Source organism: Erythrolamprus reginae, chromosome Z (genome assembly GCF_031021105.1).
Source record: "Erythrolamprus reginae isolate rEryReg1 chromosome Z, rEryReg1.hap1, whole genome shotgun sequence".
Lineage (NCBI taxonomy): Eukaryota > Metazoa > Chordata > Lepidosauria > Squamata > Dipsadidae > Erythrolamprus > Erythrolamprus reginae.
Genome location: NC_091963.1, coordinates 49131542 through 49143958, shown reverse-complemented (window position 1 = coordinate 49143958; position 12417 = coordinate 49131542). Strand labels below are relative to the sequence as shown.

General features: G+C 40.6%; 1 protein-coding gene across 4 annotated transcripts in view; it reads left to right on the top strand.

Moving 5' to 3' along the window:
• The window catches only part of TBC1D5 (TBC1 domain family member 5), a 584043-nt gene that overhangs the window by 261745 nt on the left and 309881 nt on the right, over positions 1-12417 (top strand). The window lies entirely within an intron of this gene.

Below are 12417 nucleotides of genomic sequence, written 5' to 3'. Positions count from 1 at the left end.
GTTGCAATGGCGCAATTCGGTCAAGAGTCTCCGCTGCAGCCTTGTTCCAGGCCTCAGCAAGAGACTCTGCCGAGCTGTGGACAAGTGAATCTGGTAAAACCCCAAGCGCTCTGTGAAAGCCCTCAGGGTCCATCAGGCGTTTGGGGCAGAACCTCCTAATCGGTTCCGCCTCCCTGCGGGGGAGGATTGGAGGCAGGAAATCAAGCCGCAGTAGAAAATGGTCTGACCATGACAAAGGCAATGCTTCTAAGCCCCTTAGTCTCAGACCACTATTCAATTGCTCTGAGAGAGACCCTGAACTACTTGAGTCAGGTCCGTGGCTGTCATGGTGGCCATGAACTCCTGTGCTAATCCAAAGGAACCGCCGAGCAACGGCAGATTGAAGTCCCCCAGGACAATGAGTCCGGGGAACTCCACCGCCAACCCGGCCACCTCCTTGAGCAGCACAGGCAGGGGTTTTGACATGCAGCTGGGCCCAGCCAGGTTTCAGTCACATATGCCAGGTTGTCTTCCTCCTCCAGGATCAGATCCCAGATGAGGAGAGCTTTATTTACCACCGACCTGTAATTGAGTAGCAGCAGCCTGAGCCCAGGGCCAGGATTACACTCATCACCAGTACCCTGGGTTGAGCTCACGGGTCTGGAACAAGGGATCACTATTAAGCAGCGATCTCTCCTTCTCCCAGAACGGCTAGCTCCATGGCTCCCACCATAGCTGCTTCTCTCCCCAGCAGCACCGGGATATTCTGACCCTCTGCCACCTCAGAGATGGACACCCCCTCCTCTCCTGCCTCTCCATTGCCAGGTAGGCCAAATGTGTCATTTATGCCATTCCCATTCACCTCATGCATAACATCCCACCCACCCCACCCACCCCAATCATTCATTCCATACATATTACTCCGCCCACCCCATTTATCTATCAGTTAAAAAACCCCTCCCAATAATTTAATTAAAATATTAATTAAGTTAATAATTAAAACCCACTAATAAGAATAAAAAATATACAGAATATGGGGAATAATACAATACTTCAGTTCATTAGAATAAATTAGGTCAGCAGCATAATAGCAAAATAGTGCCAAGTTCTCAGATGGTAAGTTCTGGGGTTGTTCAAGATCTAGAATTATTCAATATCCCCTAAAGATGGGGGGGAGATATCCAGGGGGTGGGAGATGTTTGAGTCCTGGGTATACTAGTTGTTACTTACCCTGTCCCCAGGTTCTTTGGTGCCAGCCACTGCCACCGGCTGGCACTCCCAGATCTTTCTTTCTGTCCTAGTTCTGTCTTTGGTTCTGGTTCTACCGCTCTCGCAACACCTCCGCTCTTCACTGGTCAGCCTTTAGTTGTTTCCCGATGGCTCCGCTGCTTTCGGGCACCACCTCCACACACTCCCAAACGCCTCCAATTGCTCCCAGAACGCTTCCAAATGCTCCTGGACATTCCCATGCAGCCTCAGTGCAGCCTTGGCATCATCCTCAGCTTCCTCACTCCTCTCGTGGCCACCCTTTCCACTGCCGCAGCTGGGCCCAGCCTCTCTTGCAGGCCCATCATCCAGCAGATTTTCCAGAGCCAAGCGCCCCCACCAACTGGTGCTCCAGCATCCAGGGTCCGTCCATGGGGCCTGGGATACCTCAGGCAATGTCGCTTCCGTCCAGCACACCATATTTGGGGCGTCTTGTCCACTCGCACTGCCTCTTGTCCGCTCACACTGCCTCAGTTCAGTCTGTCTTAAACAGCGTGAATCAGTCGATCTTAAACAGCGGCTGCCATTTTCCGCAGCCCAGCTGACTGACTCCCGATCCTTTCACGGCCCATGTAGCTCTCTATCACACAGGGAGATGTTGTGGGGGGGCTTCCGGAAAATGGGACAATTCACCCAACCGAATTTGCTAAAAAGGTAAGCTCGCTGACACAGTTTATCTCCTATATCCGAGATGTTTTGCCCGTTGTCTCAGGGAGCAGCCATTCCTCCCTCCTTCTTGCTGCCCCACTGGATGTCGAGACTCTAAAAAGAGTACATGGGAGAACAACCAAGATGATTAGGGGACTTGAGGATAAAAGAGATGAAGAACGGTTGTAGGAACTGGTATGTCAAGTTTAATTAAAAGAAGGCCCCAGGAGAGACATGATAGCAGTGTTCCAATATCTCAGGGGTTGTCACAAAGAAGAGGGAGTCAACCTATTCTCCAAAGCACCTGAGGGTATAACAAGAAGCAATGGGTGGAAACTAAACAAGGAGAGAAATAACTTTGAACTAAAGAAAAATTTCCTGACAATTAGAACAATTAACCAGTTTGCCTCCAGAAATTGTGAATACTCAAACAATAGAAGTTTTTAAGTTGTTGGGTAACCATTTGTCTGAAGTGGTATAGGGTTTTCTTCCTTAGCAGGGAGGTTGGACTAGAAGACCTCCAAGGTCCCTTCCAACTATGTTGTTGTTGTTGTTATTTTTCAGCGTTTAAAAAGTGAATAAGAAAATCCCTGCTTAAATGAAAACCTAGAATATATGGATTCTTTTGCACCAATCAGTTAAAAAAATGTAAAACTCTATCTAAACATGATAAGGCTTCGCTTAGCTATTAACATATAATCACATCAAACATTTATAAAGCAAGGTGCAAAAGTACAGAGAAAATGCAAATAGGACTAGAACAGCAAACTTCAAAATTGTTTCCCTACAACTGCTCTTTTCATATAAGAAACAACTTCCATAGCTTCATCAAATGAGATATCAGCAAACAATTCTAAGGAAAAGTTCAACTACTCTCCTTGTATCTGTTCTTCGCTGTTTGAAATGGGTCCACTGCTCCCCGTTTTAATATTTATTTGGCAAAAGCATCCTAATATTTTCCATATTAGAAGCACTACAAACTGAGCCATAGAAATTCAGAAGTGGCTCAGTGGCTCAACACACTTAATTTTCTTCTCTCTTCCATTAAGACAACATCTGTTCTGGCCACCAGTCAGCAAATCAAATTTGATGAGAATTTATCTGAGCACAAGGTAGAAATGCCTGCTAATAGACAGATTTATGATTACTCTGCCTTCATAACAAAGCTCTTAAATTTTTTGAATTAAAAAGTAAAGAAAAATAACAGTAGGATCCTGATGAAAGAAACAAAATGACAAACATATGGATTTTTTCCATTTTACTCAAACAAGTATATAATACATTGAACAAAGACAATTGGTAAATAAGAATACATATTTTATATGAATTTTATAAAACAATACATCCCTGTTTTATAAAATTCTAAAATTTTAAACTTTAAGCTGATTCTTTTTTTTCTTAGCCATTCTTTTTATTTTTTTTCTTGACCCTTTTTAATAAAACTTGATAATCAAAATATTGCTAAGTGAAAATATTTATAATTATCTACAGCATATTATCTAATAGATACAGTATATTATCTGATATCCTTCACTTTGTCGAATGAATGAGATGGATGAATAACAAGGTAACAAGAGAAAGGATGACTATTATTTGAGTTATTGGATCAAATACTATGGTTGGGGGGAGCAAGCAGTATTGACTTTGACAATGATAATTGCACTTTTAGAGAAATGTGTTGGCCATATAATAAAATATAATAAAAGAATCTTATCTTATTATTGGCAATTAAATTGATATCCCCTCTTATCTTTGATATTAACTAATTTTTATCATGTAACAGCCTGTAATTGTTGCTTTTTCAGTTTCTTGAATAGTCTTTACTTCACTTTCTCCCTCACTAATGCAGTCTCCCTCATTAATGTTTGTACTAGGGAACAAACTATTGCTTTCATAATGCTGATCACCTTTTTAAAGAAGTAAAATATTGTGGCATTAGATTGTTTTCCGTAGCTGTTTCATTCACCTATAGCTGGTAGCATAGCCATATGCTGAGTGGGACACTAGATTGGATCAAGGCCTGTGTCAACAAATAATTTTTCAATATCTCTGTTTTCTTTCACCCTAGTCTCTTAACTTTTAAATTGTGGCAATCAGACTTGCATATCTTTTTATCTGTGATATCATATCATATACAGTAATTCTTCACTTGCACAGCTCCTTTTCAACCCTCTTGTCCACATGGATATATACATGTCTATTTGCCTGTTGTATGCTTATCTTATAGACCAGGCATTTTTTTATATGCTTCAACATCACAGATGAGAAAAACATAGCAGCAGCTGCCACACTATAAGAATAAATTAGAAACCCACATTTGGCCTCAAGACAGTTGCCGCACAGATACATACGTGTGTGTGTCAGATTTTATATCAGGAGCAGGGAATTAAAGACAATAGCTGTTACTGTCTCAAATGGTCTAAGTGAAGAAATATTGTATATGAGATGATTAAGTAAACCACTGAAAGTTCATTTGATGATAGATTTTAAAGTATTTTTTCATCCGCATAAGTTATGCTCTAATAAAAATTAAAGAGCAAGATGCATTTGGAAGATCAGGTCATCGTAATTCATTGACACTAGGCCACATAACTGAATAATGTCTTACTTCAGTGAAATACATCAAATGAGATCAACAATTATGACTCATAAACATGCCTCGCAGGCATAAAACAGCAGGGAATTAGCATGTGAGGCTGATAAATATGCATGTAAATAAGCTCCCAGAGGAATAACATGGGTTTGATTGATAGGTTTAGAATTGGAACATATGTAAACCCCTTTATTCCTCATTCTGGTGTAGCTAAGTAAAGATACACTTTACTTGTTAAAAAGTTTCAATAACTTTGTAAATCTCTATTCCACATCTGTGTTTGTATGACTGTCAATTGTAAGATGAATTGAATTGTCTGTAGGGAAGATGGCTTTCTCCTGGAACAGAAATTTAGAACCATCTTTGTAAGAGGACTATTTTTATATGTGTAAATGGATAAACTTAGTCTTCCCTTGTAACCAATCTATAAATCCTGGGGTTTTGGGTAGACAAGTAAAATTTGTATCTTGTTGTAGTTTTAAATAAGGTTTTGGAAATACAACCACAGACGTTTATAATGAGAGAATTAGTAGTGATTAACATTTGATCAATACAATGTTCATATTTTTATCATAGTTTTTGTAATGTTGCTTGTGCTTCAAAAACAGCACTTCTGGACAAGATTATGAAAGAAGATTCATTTTTAGATAGCATCAATAAAAGATTGGCGACATTGTTGGCTGCCTTGGTATTTTCAAGCATTGTGGATGCTATGCCCATTGCAGTAATAAAAATATAAATGAATGGGAAGAAGACACTAAGAAGTCCAGATACTTTGAGCATTTTAGACATAGATAATACCAAATAGATTTAACATTATTATTTTTCAATTTTGCATAAATAAACAGAAGTTAGGGATAAACTTTTCTGTGGGCCACATCTTTTAACTTTCATTATACTGTAATAGTATGATATGGTTATTCATAATTAATTGAATTAATCCAATTTCCTGGATTTCAGATTAAAATGTGATTAGCTAGTGTTCATGTTACAGTCCTATGACGCTTCCATTTTACAATGGTACAGTCATGCTTGATTGTAACTGTTTTATCATTTGAACCCCAAGAGGAGATATTATGTACTCTACTGCTATAATGATTTTCTGGAATTTGTTTTCATCTTTAAATGAAACATCCCTGCATTTTCTATTGTGTTGTCCATAGCCTTGATTATACATACTTTTGTTGGCAGGGTGCTGTCTCTGCTTTTAGTATGCTGTTTCATAAAAACCACCCAAAGTCCTTTGAAAGTTGGGCAGCATATACATTTAATAAAATAAAAATAAAATAAATCTGCATAGCTTTCCTCCTCAGGAGCAAGCATCTTTTTATTTATTTATTTATTTTGATATATAATTTTCTTATTTTTTTTCCTTTCAATTGGAAAACATACATACATGTAAACACATATACCATCAATGCCTAAATCTGCTTATATAAAAGCTTAATAAAACATCCTATAAGCTGTTTTCATTTCCTCCATCATTACTCTATATGCATAATGACCAGGCTAACAAATCCTATATAAAAATCTCTTATATAAAAGAAAATAATAAAACATCCTAAAACCTATTTTTATTTCATCAATAAATACTTCATCAATCTAATAATCAGTCTTATATGCCTAAAAATATTTTAAAAGACTAAAATATTGTTTCAACTGCCAATTTAATCTACATAAGAACTAGAAATTACATAATTAATCTTCATTTTCAAATCTAACATTCATATTCTCAAATCTTAAATTTCCTTTAAATATGTGTTACGTAATTATCTAATTCTGCCTCCTCTTTTTGTCAACTGAGTTTTTTTCAATCATAATTCCCCCCATTCCCCCCCATATTTATATGATAATTATACTACCTATTTTTATTTTCAATCCACTCATAAAATTTCTCTACAAATTTTGTAATATTCTGAGTCTTCTTTATTCTTAATTTTCATTGTTAGTCTATTCACTTCAGCACAATCCATAATCTTTCTTACATTTCTCTTTCTATTGGTATTCTATTCAGCATCCAATTTTGTCCCTCTCAATTATAGCAGCAGTCACTGTGGATGATTAGGTATTTTTCTTCTTTGTTAAAATTTTCTGGCAAAATGCCTAATAAAAATATTTCAGGTTTTAAATCTATATTTTGCTTCAACATTTTCTCAATCCATATTTGAGCCTCCATCCAATAATTTTTTGCTTCCACGCAAGTCCATCACATATGGAAAAAGGAGCCAGGCATATGATTACATTTCCAGCACTTCATCGATTTATTCTTTAACATTTTTGCTAATCTTTCTGGAGACGTGCCATCTATAAAAAACATCTTGTACGTATTTTCTTTAAAAGAGGTTGCCATCGTCATTTTATAATTCCTTTTCCATAGCTGCTGCCATATGTTCATATCTATTGTGTGTCCTATGTGCCTCATCCATTTTATCATTGTCTCTTTCACTTGTTCAAATTCTAATTCAATGGACAGCAAATAATTATACCATTTCTTTATCAACTTTTCATCAGATCCAAATAAAATTTCACTTAGTTTCACTTTTCCCAATTTCATTCTTTCTGCTTTACGGTCTTTTTCATATCATGCTTTGTTATTGATTTAAACTTATTTGTTTGTGATATAACATCACTGTATCTCGGGATATTTTTTCAGTCCATTTTACTTGGGTATGACAAAGTCTCTATTTATAATACCCAATTCAATACTTTTGAGTAGTGTTTATTCTTCACTTTTTCCCATACCTCTAATAATAGTTCCTTATACTATGTCTCTGGAAGTAGCTATGTGTCCTCCATACAAAACAAAAGTATACTATCCAATTTGTAGATGATGCCCTTCTAGTATTAGAAGTCTTTTATTTCTAAGCATAATCCATTCCTTAAGCCATGTCATAGCTGTAGCTTGATGATACATCAAGTATCATTAGGTAGACAAAAACCACTTCTTGTATCTCGTACCATTTTAAAGCTAATCCTCAGTGTTTTCCATTTCCAAATAAATGTCATTATTGTATTAATCTCATTAAAGAATATTTCATCTATTTTAATTGGTATTGTTGAGAATAAAAAAAGCATACATGGTACAGTGTTCCTCTAAGGTGTGCGGGCACGTGGGCACGCACACAAAAACAACCCCCTGCACAGTCTTTTCCAAGGCTGCGCAGAGGAGTCGGAGTTGGCCATGGGAGCGACAAGGAAAGTATGAAGTAGTCTTCTGCTGGTGAAGGCTTTTCCTCCTCCAAATATTCCACTGCCAGTCCGTTATGCGCCTGGGGGGGGGGTGTTTGAGCACAGAGAGTCTCTCCTAGCAGCCGCAACCGGGAGGCTCGGCACCATCCCATCTGCAATGGGTGGCACCAGGAGTGGCTGCGGCTCCCTCTCCTTCTCTCACCACCTGTGTCTACCACCAGTGCCTCCCACCAAGCCAGCGGCCGTCGCTGTGGGTTCCTTGGGTGGGAGCTGCCGCTTCACTCTGGGCAGCCCAGCCATGCGGTCGTAGAAAGTGCAGAGGTTATTGTCGCCAGTTCTGCCTCCACTCAGCGATCCACCATGGTTGCTGTGCCTTTTCCTCTTGCTCAGCTCAATCACGGCGGCTCCTGGAGTGGAGGCAGAGGCAGTGGCAATAACCTGGCTTTGCTGAGTCCGGGTGGCGAGGATGTCGGCAGGTAGGGATGTGGGGGATGGGTGCTTCCGCTATTGGTAGGAAGGAGCCAGCCAGCCAGCCGAGAGTGAGCACCTGAAGTGACTTGGGCGGCGGTCACCAATGAGCCGTTGGTCTCCAGTTGAGAAAGACTGCCGCCACTGCTGCTAACCATGGCCCAACCCCCACCCCACCCCATCCAACGTTTGGTGTAGCCTGGGATTTCCTGCTGAGAAAGCCTGCCGCTGCTGACTGCCGCCCTTTTTGGCTTCACAGGGAGGGAAGCTCATGAATTCCAAGCTGGCACCCTCTCCTCCGAAAGGCTGAAAAGCAACTTGAGTGAGCGAGCTGTGGCAGGGGACAGGAGATGCAACAGCTACTGACCGCTGTCGTTTTTGGCTTCACGGGGAGGGAAGCTTGCATCCCCGCTCTCGTGTCCTTCCCTGCCCTAAGTGAGGTGTGGGATTTTGAAGCAACACGAAAGACTTCGCGGCCCTCTCTGACAAGACACAATATGGAGCTGACTAGATTTGCCTAGGACCTTTTTCCAACCTTCTTTTGAGATGCTGAACTGGCTTGTGTTCACGTACTTCATCCACTCATGTTGGAAGTAACATCCATTTAGCCCTTATAAGTTGGGCAGGTGGGAGAAGTCGCTCATCATTGCTCAGCTGGAGGGGCAGGCGAGTCTTGGCGGGCGCTTTGAGGCAATCTTGCCAGCTGGAAGGGGAGCTGCTGCTTCCCTCCGCCTGGGAATCCTTTTTTCTCCCTCCACCCATGCGCCCATGGCAGGAAAATTGGCAGCTTTGCAATAGTGACGAATAATTAGCAAGACTATTTTAGATGTTGCCGACCAATTACTAAGAATTTCGGAATTCCATGAGGCAGTTAAAGGGTGGGGGGATAATTTATTGCGCTGAGATACAAATGTTTGGGTTCCAAACTCATGGCTACAGGAGCCCAAGGTATAATTACCACTTATTTGAGTTAAAACTTTGCTAGCAACTTCGAGCTTTTAGATAGGATCTAAATAATCTGGCATTTTGTATGTTCTTCTAAGGCAGGGAGCTCTTGTGCTGTATGAAGCCCCAGGTAGTCATGCTCTGTATGCTTTAAAGATATATATAAAAATGAGGCTTGGCACATAATCTAGGTTTTTTTCAGAATGTGGGTGTTAATATGCAGTATATTATAATATAAACATGGCCACAGCAATGATGGTTACATCAGTCTGTAAAGATCCAAGTCAAAAGTAAAAAAAAGCAAATTCCATGATTTGCATGATTAGGAAGGGAATCGAAAATAAGTTAGTAAGTGTTGTATTGCCTCTGTACAAATCGATGGTGAGAACACACTTGGAGTACTGTGTATAGTTCTGGTTACCTCACCTCAAAAAGGATATAATGGAACTGGAAAAGGTGCAAAAAAGGGCAACAAGAATGATCAAAGAAATGGAGCACCTCCCTTATGAAACCAGATTGTAACGCCTTGGTCTCTTCAGCCTTGAAAGACGGCGTTTAAGAGGTGACTTGATCAAAGTGTACAAAATCATGCATGGGATAAAAAAGGTGGATAGAGAAAAAATCTTTTCTCTATCACACAATACTAGGACAATACTAAAGCTGATAGCTAAGAAAGTGAGGACAAATAAAGGGAAATATTTCTTCACCCAGAGGGTCATTGGTTTATGGAATTCACTTCCAGAAGAGGTTGTGACAGCTGTTAGCCTTTATAGCTTCAAGGCAGGATCAGACAGATTCATGGATGCCAAGTGTATCGGTGGTTATTGAAACGGATGTCCATGTGCCGCCTCTATGTTGGTTCAGGCAGGCAGGCAGGCAGGATTATCTTGAGTACTATTTATTGGGGGTCAAGGGAAAGGGAGGGTTTTGCCTTCTCTTTCTGCTGAAGATCCCCATGTACAATTGGTGGGCCACTGTGTGACACAGAATGCTGGACTCGATGGGCTTTGGCCTGATTCAGCATGGCTCTTCTTATGTTCTTATGTTATGTTCTAAAAGAGTTAAATAGTATCTGTTTTCATAAGTGTCTTTAGTATACTAAAAGTATACATGGTGTAAAAAGTATTATGCTACATTGGTATTTTATTAAACAATATTTGGTTCAGAATACTTTTTTCCTTGTTTTCCTCCTCTAAAATCCCGGTGTGTCATATACACCGGTGCGTCTTATACACCGAAAAATACGGTAATTATGCAACAGGTTGTCTTGGGTGACATCTGTGCTCAGGCATGAAAATGTGCCTCTCAGACACTATACTTTCCCGCCCAGACCCCAAAAAAATTAGAGGGAACATTGACGTGGTAGTATATTCATCTTGATTAGTACAATTCTCCAGAGAGGGCAGAGACAGCAGTCAGCATGGGTTGAGCTCATCAGTCAACCAATCAGGACTGAGCTCATATTATAAAAGTTTCCAGTCTTTCAATCACTCCGCTTTTTTACTCAGTCCTCAACAAGGCAGGATATGTGGTTCAACCTTGCTGACTGCTATCTTCTCTCTCTTTCTCCTCTCTTGCCTATTGTCAGACTTCTGTATTTCAGGGATTTTTTTAAAAAAGACCCTTTTTCTTCCTCCCCTTTAGCCGCTGCCTCAGGAAAAGGCAATCCGGGGGCAAGGGAAGACTTGTCCTTCCGTGCTCGCCTGGCCTGGACAAGCCAGCTGCCTGTGAAAAAAACACATTCTGTCACTTTGCTTAAATTCAGAGAGCCGGGAGCAGCTGGGCAGGGAGGTTTCTTTCTTCCGTGCCTTGACGTCCTTCCCTGAGTCATTATTTTGCTGGCAAATGGTATCGCCGTAGCCTGAATCCTTCTGATAGGTTTATTTTTGGCTTTTCTTGTGGCACGCGGCTTCTAGTAATGGCTCCTGTACTGCTAATCAGCTGATCGGCTCTAACAGCAGCTCGGCATGCCCGTTTCTTCCTTTTGATTGAATTTTGCTGATCATGATTTTTTGGCCTTGCAGCAGGGTGCTTGCTCACCCCAGAAAGCTCTCCCCTCTGCTGCAGCCTGAAGGAAGCATATTCCAGGGCATTTAGCGTGCGTAGTGGTGAAGCTGAAGTTAATGGTACTTATTTTCCTTTTTTAAGGGGAGTTAGTGTTTTTTTCCTCTTGGCATTGTTGTTTTATTTTCAATAGAAATAAGTCTCAGAGATTTCTGGCGACGTTTTGACGAGGTCCCACTCGTCATCCTTAGACTGGTGCTTTTGTCCTTGTGCTAGGGCGAACACAACGAGACCTGAACTGCCTTTCCTCTATAAATACTGGTTGGTGGTGTGGAGTGCTGGCTCAGCAGCTGCAAGCTGTGTTGAAACTTCCCTGTGAGTCAGTGGGGTAACACCTGGGGTCATTGATGTAATTGATATATGCTGATTAGTTGATGTTTGTGGATTGGGGGTGATATCCTGAGTAGTTGGAGCTTGCAGAATACTTAGCTGTTTTGTAATGTGTGTCTGGGGTGTAACAATTTTTGTTTGGCTGCGAGTTTGTGGTCTAGTCATGAGTTTATAGTGTTTGTCAGTTTGCTTTGTGTGCCTGTCAGAGGGGGCTGCAACATTTGGGGGCATTGCTGTAGTTTGGCTTCTGGGTGGTGGTTTTATTTGGTATGTAGGGTGAGTGTGGGTTTGGATCTGGTGGGGGTGATTGGTGGTGGTGTCCTGTGTTATTCTGGGTCTGGTTTCAGTTTGTATGGCTGGGATACATTTAATGAGGGCTGGTTTCCAGACGTCTGGTAGGCGGGAGGTATCATCACGTTTGTTCATATTGTGCGGGTGTTTTTCTATTTCAATGGTTTCCATGATTATTCTTTTGTTGTAGTGTTCAGTTTTGGAAATTAATTTAGTTCTGTCTGGTAGGCGGGAGGTATCATCACGTTTGTTCATATTGTGGGGGTGTTTTCCTATTTCAATGGCTTCCATGATTATTCTTTTGTTGTAGTGTTCAGTTTTGGAAATTAATTTAGTTCTGTCAAAATCAATTTCATGTCCTGTAGTTTTGAAGTGTTGGAAAAGGGAGGAAGGTTTTTTTTCTTTTCTTAATACATTCTTATGTTCTGCATGTTCCTATTGGTTTGTCCAATATATGTGGCTGAGCAGATTTCACATAGTATTTCATAAACTCCTTGGTTTTCTAGCTGGATATTGTCTTTGGGGTTTCTTAGGATGTTGGCTATTTTTTGAACAGTGCCAAAGGCTATCTTGATGTTGTGTTTGTGGAGAATTTTGCTGATTTTATCTGTGGTGCCTTTGATGTAAGGGAGGAGAGCAATGCC